Source organism: Crocodylus siamensis, chromosome 3 (genome assembly GCF_052110815.1).
Source record: "Crocodylus siamensis isolate JL-2025a chromosome 3, ASM5211081v1, whole genome shotgun sequence".
NCBI lineage: Eukaryota > Metazoa > Chordata > Crocodylia > Crocodylidae > Crocodylus > Crocodylus siamensis.
Genome location: NC_143397.1, coordinates 259,077,735 through 259,098,312, shown reverse-complemented (window position 1 = coordinate 259,098,312; position 20,578 = coordinate 259,077,735). Strand labels below are relative to the sequence as shown.

Sequence of the window (20,578 nt, the reverse complement as noted above, 5' to 3'; positions counted from 1 at the left end):
CACTCCTACCATCTGTGATCATCTGCTGGCACTGGGATAGGATGGGACAGGAGCCATAGAGTTCTGGCTTTGAAAAAACAGACAGTATGAGCCAGGCAGGAGTCAAATCTACCATCTTCTGATCCATAGTCAGATGTGTTATCCATTGCGCCACTGGCCCATGCTTACCTGCTTGCTCCCATGTGCTGGTGAAGGGCGAGCCTTCAATTGTCTGTTTGCCCAGGGCCCTTATAAATCCTCATTTGTGGTTGCATGCAGGGGAAATATCTCAGATGGTAGAGTGCTCACTTAGCATGTGGGCGGTAGCGGGACTGATGTCCTCATTCTCCAGGTGCTCGTGTTACCCTTGGTCCTTCTCTGGCTGAAACGGAGGCTGGGCAAACGGGCACATTCCTCTGTGCATGGTGGGAGAGCTATTTTGCTGCATGAGGGCTGTGATGTGGCTTGGTGAAAAAAGCAAAGGCAAGCGTCAGCCTCACAAGAATTCACAAAAAACATGCCACGAGTTGAATCTACAATCTTTTGACCCGTAGTCCGACACATCATCTATTGCAGCACTGGACCTTGCCTTAGTGTGTGGCTGTCAGGTCCCGGTGAAGGGTGATCCCCCTTCCTGGTACCCTACCTGGAGCCCACCACTCCCTTTCCCTCCTGGAGACTCCAGCAGCAGCTGCGCTGTGACAGGGCTGGTTTCCATGGAGACTGGCCCCAGCCCCTGCCAGCCCTGCTGGGGCTGGTCTCCATGGGGTTTCCATGGAGACCGGCCCCACCGGGGCTGGCATGGAGTGTGGCTGGGCAGGGAGCCGCTTTGGGGCTGGGAACTGGAGGTGGTGACAGCACACTGCAGAGCTGGGGCACAGCTGCGATCTGCAGCCCGTATACCCCGGGAAGGGGCGTGTAGGTAGTGGATCGTGGCTCTGCCTTGGCTCCAGACCATGCTGTCACCGCTGCAAGGTTTCACCCTGGCCCCAGAGCAGCTCCCTGCCATGCTGTGTGTCCTGCTGGGGCCAGTCTCCATGGAAACTGGCCCCAGGGACGTGGGCAGGGGCATGTGGGAGATGGAGTCCAGCCACCAGCCAGATCTGCCATTTTGCCCACTCCTGAGCTGGGCTGTTCTCAGTGGGGCAGACGACAGGACAAAGAGCAATGGGCTGACGCTGCAGCAAGGGAGGTTGAGGTTGGATATTAGGAAAAACTTTCTCACGAGGAGGGTGGTGAAGCACTGGAACAGGTTACCCAGAGAGGTGGTGGAGTCTCCATCCTTGGAGGTGTTTAAAACCCGGCTGGACAAAGCCCTGTCCAGGATGATGTAGCTGGGGCTGGTCTTGCTTTACGGAGGGGTTGGACTAGATGTGACCTCCTGAGGTCCCTCCCACCCTCACTTTCTATGATTCTTATGGAAGGTTTTGAACAAATGTTGAGATTGTAAATGCGGACTGGACGTAATACCCGGGGGTCTCCTTCCAGCCCTGTGTTCCTATGTAAGGAGGTGAAATTTGGAACAGCTGCCTCAGTGCCTGGGCCCTTTCTGTCTGGGGATCTCAAAGCCTTTTACAAATGTTAATGATTTTGGCTCCCTGAACTCTGTGTTAGACAGGCCAGTATAATCAGCCCATTTTACAGGTGGACAAACTGAGGTGCAGTGCAGAGCGGTGCATTGCCAGAGACCCCGGAGGGGGTGGTTTTCCTAGGGAGTGTCCTGACCCAGGGACACCTGAACGTCTTCCATCTGGTTGCCATAGTGACTGTGACAGCATGATTGACAGGCGTATCTGGGGGTCCAGTGGAGGAGAGATTCCTAACCAGGTTGTGAGAGGCTGAACCCAAGCAGCCAGCATGGAAGAGCCTTTTGTTGAATGCAAGAAAGTTGGGGTCAGGGAGGAGCTTTGATCTGATGAGCTCTCCCGTGTCACTTGTGGCGGGCCAGTAGGGGGCACTCCTGCGTTGAGCTGCCCACCTCCCTGCGCCCGACCCCCTGCCAGGCTCCGAGCGCCTCCCTGGGGCACCTTACGTCCGACCCGACCCCCTTCCTGGAGCACACTCGCTAGCCTGGGGGTAACATTGCCGCCACCACCCCGAGCAGGGACTGTCTCGGCCCTGTGTCCTCGGGGAAACACAGGCCTAATAGTCCGGCGGGTACTCGACCCGGTACAGGCACTTGGGGCACTTCCCCAAGTCGGGGGGCCAAAAAGGACAGTCTCCCTTAGTCCCCAGACCTAAGGGGTCTCTTAGGCATAATTTAGACCCACCCCTCAAGAAGTCTCCCACACCAGTCAAAAAGGAGAACTTTATTGATTACGAGGGGTAGGGGAAACTAGGGTACAGGGTTGAGCAATATCTTAGAAATCCTAAAGAGCAAACAGTGTGGCTGAGGTAGCCTTGTGATCACGCATCTGTGTTACTGCCAGCTAGATACCTAACCAGATTGAGTAGCTGACTCACAAGCATCTTCCAGAGGCTCCCGTTTCCCCTCTGGAGTCTGGGGTGAGAGAGAGAGCTGGGTCCCAATGGCAAGGCTCCTCTGTCTCCCCTGCTTGGCTGCTGCTTCCCCTCATGGCCGAAGAGAGAAGAAGGAGCCTCCTCCCCCTCCCAACCTATATAGCCCCCATGACCTCATTCACCTGGTCCAGTGGAGGTCAGCCCCAGTTGACTGTCAGCCAACCAATTTGAAATACATCACCTGTTACCGGGCAGATCCCAGCCCCCCAGGTAGATGCCCCCCACCCAGGTGGCTGGTGCCAGTCCCGTGGGCAGAGGGAGCAGGTCCCCCCCCCCAGGACTGCAGCCAGCTCAGGTCACCTAACGAGACAGGCTGAGGTGTGACTCCTCCGTGCTGGCCCATCTAATCACATAGTCCCAGGGCAGAGATTTTGGGGAGAAACCACGGTGGCTTTCTGCCACATCACTCAGCAACAGGGCATCCCAATGGAAACGAGAGGCCCCGGAGACACAGCCCTGTCCAAGTCACACTTTTCCTCTGATGAAAGGAGAGAAAGCAGAAAACACAAACAGCAGAGCTTTGCAATGAGATGTTCCCACAAATGCTGCTGGTGGCATCTGGTCAGGGCCAAGAGAGCATCAAAAGATCACCGGTCACTTCTGGGTGGGCTTCTCCCAAGGGGTCCAACGTGTTGTCTCAGCCTGAGCCTTCACACCATAAGCAGACTCAAACAGTGCTGACCCTGCCGGAGAGAAGAGGATGCTCGGCTCTTCTGCAGAGGAAACGGTGCCCAGGAACATTTCAACGAAATCTGCCTCAAAATAAGGAGATCAGCTCAGTGACCTCTGGACATCTCTTCCAGCCTGACGTTGCCGTGACTCCCCCGATGGAAGAGGCACCCTTGTGCGGGGCACGCTAGCTCGTTGCGTATTTAAAACCTGGCTAGAGTAAACCACGAAGGCCAGGCTCCAGGTCCAGAACGGGGGCATTTTCCATGCAGGGTCTTTCCCTCTCACACTTGCCAGAGATGGTGAAATGCACTGGGGAGAGACCCAGCACTGGCTTCAGTGCCCCTGCCCGGAGCATCCATGGATCCTAGACACAGATCCAGGGGGTCATCTGCAGCCAGGAAGTCCTCACCTCTCCCTGGAGAAAGTCCCGTGGGCTCACCAGCATCCACTGGCCCGCAAGCGTCCACCCGCTCGTCTCCCCCGGCCCCTGCCGCACGTGACAAGGCCAAGCCCCGTGCGTGTCCCAGGCAGAGCGAGAGGACACGGGCCACGCTGATGCCCTGCAGGAAACCGGGGAGGTTAAAACACCTCCTTCGATGGAAGAGGCCCGTGTCCCCCACTACAGAGGAAGGCAGAGACAAGCCCAGGCCGTGCCAGTCTGAGCAGAGGAAAGGAAACCTCTCCTCCTGACTCTGCACTTGGCAATCAGCTTATCCCCAAGGCCACAGACTGGACCCACCAGAGAGGCACCCTCCAGCTTTGGAAATTCCCGCCTCTAATTGTGGCCCGCGTCTGGCACACTGGAGGAAGCGGGGAAAAAATGCCTAGATGCCAGAAATGCACGTTCACTGGTGGAGGGGTGGGCAAAAAGGTTCCCAGCCCCCAGGGGCAGCCAGCAAAAGCCCGAAGGCCCAGGCTTTCCAGACATCTTGCATCAAGTTTTCTGTTGGTCACCAGCTACTCGTCTCCACGCAGGACACACTCAGATTACTGCCCCAGCCCCTCCATCGACTTGTCCGTCTCGAAGCGAGGCAGGTCCCTTGCTTTCCTTCCAGTACTTCCCACCTCTGACATTTAAGAGCCTTCTAATTTCCAGTCCAAATTCATCCGTGACCAGCTTGCATCCGTTTGATCTTCTGCCAGTGTTGCTTGCTACCTTGCATCGCTTTTCTCTTTCCCTGATGTTCAAGCTGGAAATGCATTTACAAAGAGCGATCAGATCCCCCCTCCGCCTCTGCTTTGCCAGGCCAAGCATGCTGAGCTCTTTCAGGCTCCTCTCCCAAAACGGGTTCTCCTTTCCCCTCGCCCTTCCAGGTGTCTGTCTCTGCACCTGTTCTGGTTTCAGTCCATCTGTCTTTTGAACAGAGGCGACCAAAGCAGCAAGCCATGCTCCAAACTGGGTCTTACCAATTCCTGGAGCTAAGGGTGGAAAAATGCATTGCTTTTCCTCAACTTCATGGTGCTGTCAAAAGCGTCACGGTGGCAGGAGGGTGGTGAAATACTGGGAAGAGTTACCTAGAGAGGTGGTGGGATCTCCATCCTTGGAGATTTTTAAGACCCAGCTGGACAAAGCCTTGGCTGGGATGATGTAGTTGGGGCAGGTCCTGCTTGGAGCAGGGGTTATGACCCCCGGGGGTCCCTTCCAACCCATTTTCTACCATTCTGTGATAAATTGTCAAGAGCACTTTGGACGGACGCTTGGCTGGGATGGTCTGGTCAGGGATGACCCTGTCTTGACCAGGAGGCTGGACTCCATGTGACCTTGGGTGGCTCCTTCCAGTCCGACTCCCCTATGATCCTCTAGCCCACCTAGGGATCCCTGTAAACCCCGTACTGAGCCCCACAAAGAGTTACAGTCGGCACCAGAGCTCATTTTGGGATCAGACCTCCATTAACGAGTAGGAAAGGTAGAACAAGGTCATAAGGTGGCTCACGCAGTGACCCCGGGACTCCCTGGCTCTCCGCTTTCTGTGCAACTCGCTGGTCACTGCTCGCTCAGTGCTCCTTCTGCCTCCTTTTCCCCATTCAAATTTATGCAGAAAAGAGCACTTCCCCAGCCCTTCGGGGCATCCTGGATATAATTAAAACCACTGCCCCCCCCGATTCTCACATACACCACGGCCTCTTTACGTTGCCCGCTGGGTGTAAAGGGGCCCAGCATAAATCAGAAGCAGGCCACGGCTATTACAAAGGCGCATTGTTAGTAACCGAGAACGGGACGGGCTGCCCTCGCTCCGGTTGCGGCGAACCTGCTTTTGTCCCGAAGGCGAGGGCGGAGGTTTCACCAGCCGAAGAGACGCGTTCCCTCGTGGAGGTCGTTCCTAGACCGGGAACAACGGCCGTGCAGGTCGCACGCCTTCGAGACAACCCCTGGAGAGAGGCCGAACTAGATAGGGACAGTGCAGGGCCCCGATTCAGCAAAGCCCTGATGTCCGGCCACGTGCAGAAGAGCGTGGAGGCACACGCATGGCTTCAGGCCCATGCTCATGGGATTTTCTGAAGGGAGGAGCTTTCTGGTATCAATGACCCATAACACGTTCCTTGGGGGCTTTATGGTGGGGGCTGGGAATGAATGTACAGAGGAGAAGCGAGGGGGGAAGTTTTCTGGGACCTCACCAGGTCCAGCACTGGAACCGGTAGGATGCAAAGACATCGCGTCTATCAGCCATTCATCCCACCTGCCCCCCTCCATCGCCTTCCTCCCTTGCACCGATCTCTTTGCCTTGCTCTGCTCGGCTCCTCTTCCCTTCCAGCTCATCCCGTGGCAGAGTGACAACAAGCCACGTGCCTTCCTACGGCCACTTTCCCACCCCAGCAAAGCACATGGTTGCAAAGCCTCTGGGATGGGTGGCAGAGGGGGCCTGTGACGGGAAACGTGAGGTGAGGGTGGACCATGAAACTATTGTTTGAGGTCCCGAGGCAGAGCATTTAGTACGAGTCCGGTAGGAAACCTGTGGGCCCGTAAGGCTGCGCAGCTGTCACGCCACCGCCGTGCGGAGCTCCACAGCCCTCTGCCCCTGGAGCAAGGGAGGCTCTTCTTTAAGTGCTAGCAGTACGGTGCATGGGACACGCAGCTGCACCGATCTGGTTGCGTCCGTTCTGGTTCTGTCCACGAGCCGGCGGCAATCCCTGCGTTCGTGGACGATCTCTACCGCAGATCACGGCTGGGTGTGGAGGTGACTTGCGAGACCAAGCCTTGAGCCACAGACCCGTCTGCAGAAGTTGCAGGGTTTTCTGCAGGGAAGAGCAGGCTGCAGGCTGGGATTTCTCTCCTCTTCCTTCCTTTGCTCCCTCCTCTGCTTCGAGGATGAGATGTTTTACCCTGAAACAGGCTGCTGCTTCATTGAGACGGCAGTGCCGTCGGAGTCGGTCGGCAGCCAGCTCCTCCCAGCTCTTGATGCTGGTGTCTGTCTTCTTGAGGTCTGCCTTTAATGTGTCCTGGCTGCGTTCCCTCTCTGCCTGAGATCCCAGGCCATTACTAAGCTGGGAACAAAGCACTTATTTTGGGAGTTGAGAGTCAGGCATCCACACACAAAGTCTGGTCCAGCCAAGTTGGTGTCTTCACACACGTGTATGCATGCAAACACACTCACACACACCCCATAGGCAGTCTCTCGATACGAGCGTGACAGTCTCCACGCAGACAGGGAAGCCATCCGCGGGTCTGTGGACGACTGAGGAGGCCAGTCTGAGGGCTGTGTCTTTGACTGTAGATGTGGCAAATGCTTCTGGGAGGAAGGAGTAGATCCTGGTGACATCGGGTCACCGCTCTTTCCCTTTGTCTAGCTTGTCTATCCGCCTCCATAGCGAGGCGAGTTTGCTCAGCATGATCGATGCCTCGTCCTACAAGGGATGATTCAGTGCTTGAGTCTCCCGGCGATTGATATCAATATTGCATTTCTTCAGATTGGCCCTCAAGGTGTCTTTGAACGTCTTCTGCCTGGCTTCAGGTGGTGGCCGTCAGCGAGTTGGGAGTATAGGACCTGTTTTGGGAGCTGGTTGTCCAGCTGCCTTGACATGTCCCACCCAGTAGAGCTGGTGGCAATATACACGTGGCTTCAATGCTGGTGGTGTTTGCTCGAGCTGGGGTTTATTCTTTTGTCCTTCCAATAGATATGTCTTCCAAAGACATGGCTGATGGTACCAGTCCAAGGCTTTCGGGTGTTTCCAGTTTGTCACCCAAATTTCACACCCATACAACAGGGTAGGGATGACAACAACTTGGTAGACGAGAAGTTTGGTTTGGTCCTGATATCATGATTATCGAAGACACCGTTTTGGAGATGTCCAACGGCAGCACTGGCAGGTTTTTATCCGGTGCAGTTTTATCCAAACGCGCACAGAGTTCACTGAAGTGTGGAAGAGGCTTTCTTACGATAGTTATTCTGCATCAGGCAGTGAAAAACGGAGCCAGCGCTCTCAACCCTAAATACCCCAACAGCATGATGAATCAGCCTCCCCAAATCTGCTCTTTACCAATAGAATAAGAAACCTTTTGAAGTCTGAGCATTTCTGGGGCAGCTGAGGTCATGTATTCAGGCCTCTCTCTGCAGCCATGCTGGCTGGGAGACCCACGCTCACTTGAAATGACTGCTGGCCAGCTCACATAATCCACTGACTCCAGGAGCTGGGGCTTGAAGCCTGGACAAGGGAGAAGAGATTGATGTCATATATCTTGACTTCAAAAAAGCTTTTGATCTGGTATCCCGTGATCACCTCTTGGCCAAACTGCCCAGTTGTGGCCTTGGCTCCACCACGATCCGCTGGCTGGGAAATTGGCTCCGTGGTCGGACCCAGAGGGTTGTGATTGATGGCAGTCACTCATCGTGGTGCCCTGTGACCAGTGGGGTCCCTCAAGGCTCTGTCCTGGGACCCATCCTGTTCAACATCTTCATTAACGATGTGGACATTGGAGTCAGGAGTGGACTGGCCAAGTTCGCCAATGACACCAAACTTTGGGGCAAAGCATCCACGCCAGAAGATAGGCGGGTGATCCAGGCTGACCTGGACAGGCTCAGCAAATGGGCAGATGAGAACCTCATGGTGTTTAACACCGAAAAATGCAGGGTTCTCCACCTTGGGAGGAAAAACCTGCAGCACCCTTATAGGCTCGGCAGTGCTACGTTGGTTAGCACTACAGAAGAAAGAGACTTGGGGGTCATCATTGACCACAAGATGAACATGAGCCTGCAATGCGATGCTGCGGCTAGTAAAGCGACCAAAACGCTGGCGTGCATCCATAGATGCTTCTCGAGCAAATCCCGGGACGTCATTCTCCCCTTGTACTCGGCCTCGGTGAGGCCGCAGCTGGAGTACTGCGTCCAGTTTTGGGCCCCACAATTCAAAAAGGATGTGGAGAAGCTTGAGAGAGTCCAGAGGAGAGCCACGCGCATGATCAGAGGTCAGGAAAACAGATCTTACGACGACAGGCTGAGAGACATGGGGCTCTTTAGCCTGGAAAAGCGCAGGCTCAGGGGTGATCTGATGGCCACCTATAAGTTTATCAGGGGTGACCACCAGGATCTGGGGGAACGTCTGTTCACCAGAGCGCCCCATGGGATGACGAGGTTGAACGGTCACAAACTCCTGCAAGACCGTTTCAGGCTGGACATAAGGAAGAATTTCTTTCCTGTCCGAGCCCCCAAGGTCTGGAACAGCCTGCCAGCGGAGGTGGTTCAAGCACCTACACTGAACACCTTCAAGAGTAAATTGGATGCTTATCTTGCTGGGATCCTATGACCCCAGCTGACTTCCTGCCCTTTGGGCAGGGGGCTGGACTCGATGATCTCCCGAGGCCCCTTCCAGCCCGAATGTCTGTGAAATCTATGAAATCAAAGAGCAAGAGGCACAGGGGAAAAAACCGCAAGCACTGGCCATGGCGCGAGCAGAAAGGCAGGCTGCTCTTTGCTCTCGCAGCCAAGGGAAATACTAGCAAGCAGGAGACAGCTTCAATGGGGAAAGCGGAGTTGAAAGTGCTCTCGTTCGAGTTCTTTAAATGATATGCAACTGCTATCCCTGCAGCGTCTTTCATATGCTATTATATACCGCTCCATGCCCGGGGAAAGAAACCGCTGGTACTTGAGGGTTACCTGCCAGAAGACAGTCATAAAAACTTTCGCTGAAGAGAGAGAATAGATCCAGGAGTGAGTGATTGAGTCTCACAGGAAAAACTAAACCCAGGAGCGGCCCCTTTGTACATCTGTCGGGCGGGAGCAAGGGCTGGAAGTGAAGCAAGTAGATGTAATTGAGACTGGTCCCCGGGCAGGACGGGGCTGTGCCGGCCTGGCTTGTCTGCAAAGCCCTCCGCACGTCTGCGGGGCTGGGCGAGGGCTCCCGAGAGCCCAAGGCATAAGTGCCGAGATGCTCTTCCTTCATCTAGCTGGTGTGCCCGGTGCTGGACTCTCCCCGCCCTGCCCGAGGCCGTGGGCCTGGCAGCGCGCCTGCGGCACCAGAGCTGGGAGGCGTGATGCAGCGTGGCACCCTCCGCTCAATAGGGCGAGCTGCAAGAGAGGGTCCCTCCTGGGGCCTCGAGGCCTTTCCCCGGCTTCACACACCTGACCTTCAAGCTTGCGGGGTTTAATAACAATAAGTCGCCCAGGTGCATCCCAGCTCCGCGCTGCGGGGATGGACGTGCGCAGCGGATAATAATACCGTGTCCGTCACAGCTGCAGGAATAGACTCCTCCATGGGCGGGAATCAAGCTCTTAACGAAGATTAATTCAATTAGGGGCTACGGCTGCAGCCTGCGTGGACGTGCTGAAATGGGGGGGGTATCCATGGCAACCCCGGGCTCTGCGATGCTGCAGGAGCGTGCCCGGGACCCTCGGTACGTGCTCGCCAGCTGCTGACAGCTCCGCGGCTCTCGGTGCCGAGGCCAGGCAGGCGGGAGCCAGCCCAGGCACGTCCGTGCACGTTGCAAAGGGCGCTCCGATTGCGGCGCAGATAGCACTGCCGTCTCCTCTGCAGGCCCCCGCGGCGGAGCCAAAGCAGCCCAGGGGACGCTGCGGGGAATTTGCCCCATCTCGGAGAACCGGGGCTGGTGGCGCGGAGCGAGGCGCTGGGCTTCACAGAGGAAGGGGGAATGCAGTCCAGAGGGCAGGGGCTGCAGAGACATCGATGCCCGTCTGCACGCAGAAGAGGCGCCCGCCTCCCCGCTGCCCTTCCGGGAGGCCCCGAGTGACGGAGGAAGCCAGGGACCCCCTCAGCCTCCGGCCACTGCCCTTCCCGGCGGGGCGTACGGGGCCGGAGGGACGCTGGCTTTCAGGCTGGGCGAGGTTCTCGTATCGGTCCTGCCACCACTATTGTTCGCATGCTCGGGCCCCTTCAGCTCCCTCTGCCAGGGTCCTGGAGACTCTCGCCGGTGACGGAGAAGGTGGGACATGCGCTCCGGCCGCTCCTGGCTCCCTGACCATTGCTCAGGCTTCGAGACCAGCCCTCGCAGCGGATGGGCGGCAGGTGCCCGGACACGGCGAGGTCGGGCAGCTCCTGCAGCCGGCAGCCCCCGTGAAAGCCCGGCTGCCCGGTGCCCGCCGGGAGCCTGCAAACCAGGTGCTGTATTGATGCAAGATGCCAGCGTCGCTGCCTGCAGATACCAGGTGCCTTTGTTGCCTTGGAAACCAGCTGGGGGGGGGGGCAGGCTTTCTTTTCTTTTATTTGGCTGTACAAAGGCTCGAACACCTTGGGGGTCCCTCAGTTATCGGCCTGTCCTCGCCCCCTCACGTGCAAAAGCAGCAGCTGTGCTGTAAAAAGCCCCCACGAGGGTTAAAAATAGGCCCAGTTTCCTGGCCACGTGCAGTGCGGGAAGTGCCAGGCGGGGGGGGTGCGGTCCACAGCAGGGCTGGGAAACGGGGAAGGTGGCCGGAGGGGTGCTGGGTGCCTGGTCACACCAGAGCTGCCACATCCCGGGGCAGACCCAGGTCCGTCCTGCCCGGTCCCCCGCGTCCCGCAGGGCAGGGGGCAGAGCTGGAGGGAGGGCGACGGGGGCCGAGCAGGGTTTCCCCTGCTCCTCTCTCCAGCGCTGGGGTCCAGGCAGGGCGATGCGGAGGCCGTGCCCCTCGCTCCCGGCCCCAGAGCCACCGATGCCCCTTTCCTGCACGCACGTGTCCAAGCCCTGGTGAATCCGGCAGCTCCCACCATCTCTGGTAGCCGAGAGCCCCCCTTTTATTGCCACGCTGGGGGGAAAAGACCTCCCGGGTGTTAGTTTTAACCTGAATACCCACTAATTGCACGGTGTGACTCCAAGTTTGCATACTGAGACAGTCAGTAATAAATCTCTAGTTATTTTCTCCTCTCCATTTAGTATTGTATAAACCTTTCTCCTGTCCCTCCTCCAGCATCTCTTTGCTCCCGGCCTTGTGAGTCTCCTCCTGGGGCAGCTCGTCCGTGCTGCTCAGCATCCTTGTTGCGCTCCTCTGCACCTCCTCTACTTCTTCTACATCCTTTGGAGGTGCGGGGAACAGAGCTGGGCACTGTATTCATGCTGCGGATGCCCCATGGGTTTATAAAGGGGCATCGTGATACTTTCCATGTCAAGGCTGCCGAAGCAGGCTCCCCTCCGTCTGGCACGGATCAGGCAGCCCTGGACCGGCCAGCCCGGCCTGCACATTACGGAGTCAGCGCGTGCCTGCCCCGCTCCAGCTCCGCTTGCGTCCTAATGGGCTATTCCCTCTTTCTGCTGCGCAGCCGCTCGCTGCAGCTGGTTAGCTTCAAGGCTGCGCCGAGGTGAAACACCGACCAGAGGAGATGCAGATGTGGTCAGGCCACGAAGCAAGGGGGAGCGACCACTCCAGCCAGCACGTGTAGGTGCCCCAGCATGCAGGCATACGCATACACATGCAGACGCGAGCACGACGGTGCACGCGTATACATACGCAAGCATGCATTTTGCAATGCGTGTCTGGGCTTGGGGATGCCAGCCCGCATGCTCCAGGCCTCACTGCAGGCGTGTGACTTATTGGCCGACAGAGGGGCCAAGAGGGGATGGGCTCCACCGTGCTCCTACGCTCCCCGCTGCCCCAGGCAGGATGAATTACCACAGCAGCAGCAACGTAACATATGTGCCCACGAAGACACTGCCGGCCCCAAAGAACTTGAAGTGCAAAGAGGCTGCGAGGGGAAACTGAGGCACAAGAGCCCGCTGAAGTCACATGGCATTGGCCACCAGGCAGGGTGGGACTTCTCACTGGGGCCTGTCCGGCATCGAAATACTTGGTCTGCTCCAGCTGCAGGTCACTCAGCCAAGGGCAGCCAGGACTGGAGTCTGTCCGTCTCTCTCCTGCCGGTCAGGCCCTCATCGCCCTTGTGTCCAAGCTCTGGAGCCTGGTGGCACCGGCTGCGGCCTCCTCAAACAACCCTATGGGGGCACAGGCCAGCCAGGCCTGCTCGCTGCAGAGGGGAAACCGGGGCAGGACGGGTCTGCGCTGGGTGCACGGGGCAAAGCTTTGCCTTGGGGAGAGAGGTGAAGTAGCTGCATGGGCTGAGCTTGGGCTTCCACGCTAAACCTTTCCCCTCGTGCTTTTCTGACCCTTGCGCGCGCGCGCACACACACACGCATACATACACATGCCATGCATGCTGCAGCCAGAACAGGGCTAGGCAGGCCACACACATGCCTGCACGTGGGCACACGTACACGCAGGTCTGCACACGTGTATGCACGTGCATGCATACCTACAAACATGCATACTACAATCAGACTGAGCAAAGCCAGACAGGCCACACACACGCCTGCACATGGGCACACATACACGCAGGTCCGCACATGTGTATGCACGTGCATGCATACCTACAAACATGCATACTACAATCAGACTGAGCAAAGCCAGACAGGCCACACACACGCCTGCACATCAACATACATGTACACACATGCATGCAAACATGCATAGTACAATCAGACTGAGCAGGGCCAGGCAGGCCACACACACTCGCACTTCCTTATATTCATATGCACACTGACATATACATCTACACACATACAGGCTACAGTCAGACTGAGCAGGGCCAGGCAGGCCACACACATATGAACACATGCATGCGCATACATAGACTTACATGCCCATCCACATGCATGCACATACACAAACATGCATGCTACAGTCAGACCGAGCAGGGCTAGGCAGGCCAAACGTACACACACACACACGTATACATGTACACAAGCACATGCTACAATCAGAGCAGGGCCACGCAGGCCACACACGCGCATGCACCTGCACACACTTACATGCCCATCCCCCCCCACGTACACCCATGTATGCGTGCACATACACAAACACGCATGCTACAACCGCACTGAGCAGGGCAGGCACGTGGGGTCTCTTCGCTGAAGACTGGAGATGCAGAAGCCTTGACAGCGATTCCCCATGGCCAAGGAGGGAGCAGACAGCAAGGCCGAGGCGCCAATCCTTTTTTTGAGGCTGAGGCGCCGATCCTTTTTGTCCTCTCCGTTCCCTCATGCGAGCCCTTCCCTCTCTAATGCAAGCCAATTAATAGCAGCCTGATGAAGCCCAGTCAATCATTAAGGGAACCCACCAGCATCTGATTCAGCACGCTGGCTCGGTGCTCCGGGAAAGGGCAGCCCATTTCTCTTCCAAGACCCTTGTCAGCGAAATTGCAGCCGCTCTGCCCAGCCTGGCCCGGTGCTGGAGCCCCCCCGGCAGTTTGCCCCCGAGCCTGTGAGCAAGACCCTCTATAGCCGGGCGAGGGGGGTAATTTGGCTGGATCCTACGTTCCTATGGCAGCTTTTGGGCTGCAGAGTCCTGCCATGCCCCAGGGACCAATGCAAGACCAGAGGCAAGAGAAGGGGGCTTCTTCCAAACAGAGCTGCAGGGCTCTGGCACCTAGCAGGGATCCACCCCGGCGTGGAAGGGGTCCACGGAGAGCGGGGCAGGGCCGTGACTCCTCTGGGAGCCTGCCCACACTGCACGCACCCCCCACCCCAGCACCCGTGGGTGTCCGCATGAAATCCGGAGCAAGGTCTGCATGGAGGTGCAGGGCGCGGGTGACACCAGCGCGCTCCTGGATCCATCCGGGGATGACTCCGTTTCAGACCGAAGGCTCACGAGAATCAGAAAGGTGGGATTTTTAGGCTGGTTTGGGCATGGGTGCAAAAGCCTTGTGGGGACCCTGATACCCATAGCAATCTGAGCACCCCAGTACCCATATAAACCCATATAAATTCAAGACCAGAGACGGGTCGAAAGGAAGCTGAAAGAAGCTCCTTAAACCCAACTGCATGCATCCGCCGGCCCCATTTTCTCCAGCTCAGGACTTCTAGTTAACCCAAGTGCACGAACAGGTCCGAAGCCCCTCCACACTTCCACACGTTTGCGAGGAGAAGCTGGTGTTGTTTTCAGCGAAGAACCGTGTTATTAGAGGAAAGCTTTTCCTTTGAACATCACCTGTCTCCAGCTGTGCGCCGGCCCCGCGGGGCTGTGCGCTCCAGCTGTGCAGACAGCAGTCTCCTCTTTCTCTTTTGATGAATATTTTAGTGGCCTTGAAGGCCCTGGGGACCGAAATCTTCCTGCTAACCACAGAGCTCACCTGGCTCACAGGAGCGGCTCTGCCAGGAGAGGAGTTACGAAGCAGAAAGAGCAAGCGGCCTCTCCCCGTCTCCCCAGGACCAGGCCGAGCGGGAAGGGTTGCATCTGGCTGTGGCAATAGGTGGCTGGAAAGGAGACTGTCACCGAATCATGGAGCCCTGGACAAGGGCCCTGCGCAGACCACATCTAGTGCAAGCTCTGCCCGTGGCAGGATCAGCCCTGTCCAAACCAGCCCGGACGAAAATCGATCGTCTGAACCGTTCCTAAAACTACCGTCAAGCCTGGCGCAACAGCAGATATCACGCCTGGACCTGCCCCAGGGAAAGCAGGGGGGCCGCGGCAGCCAACATCCTGCTTCTGCGAAAGGCTGGTGATAGATCCCAGGTAGAGGACCATGACAGGGGAAGGCAAACTAAGTCCAGACCAGTCTGAGCAGGGGGGAAATCCCTTGCTGCCCCCCAGTGCAGTGTGGGGCTGAGCCTGAGCTGGACTTGTGGAGAAAAGGATCTAGGCGCCCACCCCCAGGGCTACCCCACTGGCCGCGTTCATGCAGTTTGGGGAGCCCTGATTTGAGCCACGTGCCTGGCCACCCGCTGGCTCTGATGCCCGAGGGCTGCGGAGTGCGATCCAAGCCCGTCGGGTACCCTCAGGACGGGGCGGGGAAGAGAGCGATGCCGTACGGCTGGCCTGTCTGCGTGGCGGCGCAGGGAGTGGGGCAGGCAGCACCGCGCACGTGGCCGCTGCGGCCGTGCCCGTGACGTCCTGCTGGTGTGGACGATGCCCCTACACTGCCGCAGGGAACTAATGGGTTTCGTTGAACGCACTCATGCGATGGGGACTCAGCGGCATCCACTGACATGATTAAAATCCCGTTGCTTAGAAACCAAAGGTCAAGCGAGGATAGTGGATGAGCCACCGCAGAGTGCAAGGCAGCGGTGTGCAGGGGATGGAGCAGGAGCCTGGCAGGCAGGAAACCTGGCGTCTGTGCCCTGGCTTTGCCAAACGCCAGCGAGATGCACACTGTGACCTCGGGCAGTGGGTCGTTGCACAACATCTGTAACGGCGGTATCTACCTGCTGCCCTCAGCTTTCCCAGCTGTGAAATGGACGCAGTGGCACCCACCTTGAGACGAGTCTAAGGTCATCCCAGTTGTTAGACAAGTCCTTCGGCGATGGCTTAGGTCAGTCCTTGAGGTACGCGACCAGCCACAGCAGGAGATGATGGTAAAAGCTGCGTTTGTAGCTGAGCTACGGGAGCTCTTCTGTCTTCCCTCCTTAACGCTTCCTCCTCTGGTCATGGCTTTTCAAGACTCCCCACACCCCCTCGCACTTCCACTTGCAAAAATGATCCTTCTGTTGGAGAGACGCTTCCCCAGGGAGGCATGGGGATTTTACACTCCTTCAAGGTGACCTTCAGATGATCCTTGTGTGACGGGCTGGCTGGCAGTGACCTGGCCCAGGGGTTTTGGAAGGGCAAAAGATGATTGGAGGAGTTGGGATTCCCTTTCCGCACCAATCAGGCCCCAGAGACTCACCCCCCATGTCCCCTGATTTGCCCCTTGGGTCACCTGGAGGGGGATAAAAGGGGCAGCGTGGGCTGATTCAGGAGAGACCAGCGAGGGACAACAAGGAAGGAGCTTCACAGAGCTGGCAAGAGCTGAGCCAGCGGGGCAGGAACATGAGCAGTGCCCCGGAAGAGCCTGAAAGAGCAGGACCTGAGGGGCTCCCAGCTCTGCTTCCAGCTCCTCCAGTCGGAGGCCAGGCAGCACAATGTGAGGCGAGGCTCCAGGCCAAGACCCCTAGCAGGCTGGGGCAGTGCCACCAGGGGTGGCTGTGTGGCAGCATTCCTGCCTACCATGTGGGTTCAAGTCCCAGCTGAGGTGGCTTGGGGTGAGTGAGATAACAAGAAGCAAAGCTTCTTGCAGTGGAAAGGGGCCACTGTGTCTTTCTTCCCCTCCGGGTACCAAGGCCCTATGTTTCCTTGTCATTTGACATTTTGCATTTTGTGCTTTTTTATATTTCACCAACCCGTACTGTTTGTTCTGCTGCTGTGTTTTATATTTTGTTAACCCTGTTTTTTCAATGATCATAAGTGTCTAACCTTTGTTGAATCCTGCCCTCTTGGGGCATTGTAGTGTCCACTATACCCTCTGGTTTATGCTTGTTATGTTCCCAGTATTAAAAAATATATGGCTAAGTGCCCATTGGTGGTCTGGCTCTGCTCTATAGGGGAGGAGAGTCCCTACACCTCCCACAGCGCTTGTGCACCTGCTTTGATCCCTTCAACTGGAGAGGGGCTAACTCTTGGAGTACCGCCCGGGTTACACTTGTATCACCTGAGTCAGCCACCTTGCTAACGAGACCCCATAGCTGCCCATATACCATCATAATTCACATATCACATGTAGTTTTCCCCAAAAACCAGACCTCCAAACTTATATCTGAAGTAGGGAAGCCAATTTAACTTGCTGAAAAGGAGGAATAGAAGCATGCAGTCACCTTGCCATCAGGGCTTCTGCTTCTCTCTGGGCTAGCAAGCACAGGGGTGGGGTCTACAGTTAACCCTCTCACCACTGCTACCGAATTAGTGGTAGTTGTAGGTTGGGCAGCCACAAGCTACTGCCAATTCGGCAGTGCTTGTGAAAGGGTTAACAGGGTAGAGGACAGTGAGCAGCTGCATGCAGTCTGTTCTCAGCCATGATGGAAAACATCTTTGGCCTACATTTGGCTTTCCAAAAGCAAGGGGTGTATCTTGTACAGGGACGTGCAGCGTGCTGTTGAGGCACGTGGGGCTTGAGAGCATTCCCAGCTGGCCTCCGCCCCGCCGACAGTCTTGGTGTCCGGGCTGCCCGGGTCTGCACACTCTCAGAGGCCATGGCCTGCAACCACCATCCTGGAGCTCAGCTGTGATACGGAGAGAACGACTCAGATTTGTGTTGGGTGGTTAGCAAGTTTTAATTTTATCCTGCGATTTGTTCAGTTCCTGTTTCTTACTTTGAATTGGTGGTTTTTGGGTACTGCGTATTTTATCAGGTCATCCAGTTCACAGTTCACAGTTAGGGCGGCTAGGAGCTGGAGCCAGCTTCCTAGGGAAGTGGTGCTGGCTCCTACCCTGGGGATCTTTAAGAAGAGGCTTGATGCCTACCTGGCTGGACTCATTTGAGTCCAGTTTTTTTTTCTCCCGCCCAGGCGGGGGGTCAGACTTGAAGATCTTCAAAGTCCCTTCAACCCCACTTCTGTGACTCTGTGATTCTATGATCCAGTGGGCAGCAAAGTCTGCTGCTCCGATGGTCCTTTCTGGTGCCGTAGCTTAACTATAGCCCCTAGAATCACTGAATCAAAGATAATGGGGGTGTGGAGGGAGCTCAGGAGGTCACATCTAGTCCAACCCCCTGCTCCAAGCAGGACCAGCCCCGACTACATCATCCCAGCCAAGGTTTCATCCACCTGGGTCTTCAAAACCTCCAAGGATGGAGACTCCATATCACCTCTCTGGGTAACCTGCTCCAGTGTTTTACTACCCTCCTCATGAGAAAATTCTTCCTAATATCCAACCTCAACTTCCCTTGCCGCAGCTTGAGCCCATTGCTCCTTGTCCTGTCATCTACCCCACTGAGACCAGTCCAGCTGCATCCTCTTTGCAGCCCCCCTGCAGGGAGGTGACGGCTGCTGTTCAGTCCCCCTCGGTCTTCTCTTCTGCAGACTCAATCAGCCCAGGTCCCTCAGCCTCTCCTCACCAGTCCTGTCCCCCAGCCCACAACCATTTCACTGCCCTCCACTGGACTCTCTCCAATGTGTCCACATCCCTTCTGTAGTGGGGGCCCACAGCTGGACACAGGACTCCAGATGTGGCCTCCCCAGTGCTGAACAGAGGGAAGAATCGCTGCCCTGGATCTGCCGGCAACGCTCCTCCCGATGCAGCCCAGGATGCCGGTAACTTCTTGGCACCAAGGGCGCGCTGCTGGCTCCTGTTCAGCTCCTTGTCCCCTGTCCCCCCCAGGGCCTTTTCATTCCAATGTCCACATCGTTAATGAAGATGTTGAACAGTATGGGTCCCAGGACAGAGCCTTGAGGGACCCCACTGGTCACAGGGCACCACGATGAGTGACTGCCATCAATCACAACCCTCTGGGTCTGACCACAAAGCCAATTTCCCAGCCAGCGGATCGTGGTGGAGCCAAGGCCACAACTGGGCAGTTTGGCCAAGAGGTGATCGTGGGATACCAGATCAAAAGCTTTTTTGAAGTCAGGATATATGACATCGATCTCTTCTCCCTCGTCCAGGTGATAGGTCACCCGGTCGTAGAAGGAAATGAGATTGGTCAAACAAGACCTACCCGCAACAAACCCGTGCTGGCTATCCCTTAGGATGTTAGCCTGGGCCAGTCCCTCAAGGATGGCCTCCTTAATAAACTTAAAATAAATACATGCTGGTACAGGAGCTTGTGACTTCTCTGATGTGCCTGTGGCAGACAGTGCAGGCTTCACACCCATTAAAGAGTGCCAAAAGCACAACACACTTGACTCCAGGCCTCTATTTGATATCAGGGTGTTTGAAGATGTGGCTGCCCTGGCATCTATAAGCTGTGGGTGAGTTTACAGGAGAGGTGAATAATTAGCTCTCTCAGAGCTCTTGTGCCCCCCTGACCTTGGTGCAATTTTCAGCTTGCTGGAGTACCCAGGTGCAGGGCAGGGGAGGCCCAAGCTCTTGGAAAGTTGTCTCGAGGATGACATGGGATACATGCTGGGGCCAAAGCAGATGATCCTGGATGAGTCCCTACTTAACTTTGGCATCAGGGATCTTGGTACAAAAGGCAGGTGAAACTTGCCAATGCCAAGTTGGATGGCATTATCAAGAAAGAGGAGGATCGGAATATCGTGCAGGAAGGACTGGGCGATCTGGAGACCAAAGTAATAGAAATGAGATGATGTCAATCATGCAAAATCATGCATTAATCAGGGGAATTGCTGCTGTGGGCTGGGAATTCATCCGTTTGGAAACGACAAAAGGGGAGAAAGAGCTAAATGCGATAGTGGACTGTGCCTTCAATGTGACGCAACCGTGGAAAAGGCAAATTTCACTCCCAAGTAAGATACCTCTGGCAGAAGTGCACGAGTATTAAAGCCACTGTATGAGGCACTGATGGGACTTCACAGCTTGCTCTCCTGGCTCCCCACGCTCAAGGAAGAGGAGTGCAAGCCAGAGTCGGTGCCGGGAAGGGGAGCTCAGAGGCGGAGGGGAACGGGGAGCCAGTCCTGAGAGACAGGTCTGCAAAACCTGGCTGGTTTTGCCTGGCAAAGCGAAGGCTCCAGAGGAATCCAGTCACTCGCTATAAATACCCCAGGGAGGGAGGAGACCTATTGCAACTGAAAGACAGCATTAGAACAGGAACAAACAGGGATGAACCAGATAGGAATAAATTTAGCCTGGCAGTTACATAAAGGCTTGCAGCCATCAGCGGCGTTAGGGGCCGGAGCAGGAGTGGGCCATGGAGCTCAGCCGGACTGTTCAATCGATGCCTTTCCCAGCAATACCAGGGACCTGGGCAGAGGCGGTCCCTTCAGCCCTATGTACCTGCACCTTCTTTACCCTCCCAGGCCTTGTCTATAGGTGATTTCCCATGCCCAGCGCTTCCCTGCACGACAGGGCCAGCCTACTTGCGTAGGAGCAGTTGCCTCCTCCTGCATTGTGTGAAGGCTAATTAGCACTGGCAGGCTAATTAGCAGTCACTCCATAGCCTCTCTGCCCTCATGGAGAAGCCACAATGCTGCTCTCCCAAACCCAGAAATGGGGCCATGCCCCACCTGGCAAATGGGAGAACAAAGGAGCAGGCACGGGGATTTGTTTTGCCACCTAGTAGGGCC

General features: G+C 56.4%; 1 long non-coding RNA gene across 1 annotated transcript; it reads left to right on the top strand.

The window, feature by feature from the left end:
- The first annotated feature begins 10,265 nt into the window (after nucleotides 1-10,265).
- Nucleotides 10,266-16,915, top strand: LOC149869719 (uncharacterized). Its single transcript, XR_016441130.1, has 2 exons — nucleotides 10,266-10,766; nucleotides 11,505-16,915. It is a non-coding gene; the product is annotated as an uncharacterized LOC149869719 (long non-coding RNA).
- Nucleotides 16,916-20,578: the final 3,663 nt, after the last annotated feature.